The sequence below is a fragment of the Galeopterus variegatus genome, unplaced genomic scaffold (assembly GCF_000696425.1).
Source record: "Galeopterus variegatus unplaced genomic scaffold, G_variegatus-3.0.2 Scaffold115, whole genome shotgun sequence".
In the NCBI taxonomy this organism is placed as follows: domain Eukaryota; kingdom Metazoa; phylum Chordata; class Mammalia; order Dermoptera; family Cynocephalidae; genus Galeopterus; species Galeopterus variegatus.
The window spans coordinates 855,532-856,368 of NW_007726226.1; the positions used below are offsets into that span (position 1 = coordinate 855,532).

Genomic DNA, 837 nt, shown 5'->3' on the forward strand with positions numbered 1-837 from the left:
TGGGGCCTCCTGGAGGGTGCGTCTTTTTTTTCCGAGACTCCTCCTCCTTTGCTGGACCCCTCCCCTCTCTGTGTGCTCAGTATAGGGCTGGGACGTCTTCTGCAATCCTCCTCTCTCAGCCCCGCCCAGTCCCGAAGGCGTATCAGGCCTCCACCACGGACACTGTGGGTATTCCCGCGACCCTGGTCAAGGTCCTCTCTGGGCCTCCCACCTTCCCCCCCGTATTGCGGCCCCCTGTGTGGTTGAGTTATCTCCCACACCAGGGTGTGGGCCCCCCGGGGGAGGATCCCACAGCACACAGTTCCTCTTTGAATCCCCCCGGCGTGAGCTGGCTCGGCGCCCTCAGGCCAGCTCTCCGGCAGGATCAAGTGGGCTTGGGGGCACCCTGGTCACCCCTCTCCCAACCAGAAATCAGTCTGGGATTTTTCCGAACTGAAGGCCACAGAGATGGTATCTGCCTCCCGGAAGCAGGGAGTTTACCTGGGGCCGAGGGCCCAGGTGTGGTGGAGTGACAGTCTGGCCGGGATCCTCTTCCCTGCCCTCCCGACTCTGGCCAGGGGCTCCCCTCTCCACCAGCCCCGCCAGAGATCCGTGGGTGGAGTGGGATTGGTGGCCGCTCCCCAGGCCCCGGGGGGCCCCGTGCTGAGGCACACAAGTGGCATGGCTCAGTGAGGAGCCGCGCCAAGCGAAGATGGCTGGCTTGCCCGATCCGAGCCGGCCGGCTCCACCCCCACCGGAGAAAACGGAGGCAGTGCTGCTGAAGGTGCCTAGCCTGGTGTGGTAAGCGGGGGCCGGGCAGGCCTTTGCCCCCCAAGCGGGGCTGGGTTGGGGTTCACT

At 65.7% G+C, this 837-nt stretch overlaps 1 protein-coding gene across 1 annotated transcript in view; it reads right to left on the reverse strand.

The window, feature by feature from the left end:
- TTC1 (tetratricopeptide repeat domain 1) overlaps positions 1–837 on the reverse strand; it is a 47,194-nt gene that overhangs the window by 23,558 nt on the left and 22,799 nt on the right. The window lies entirely within an intron of this gene.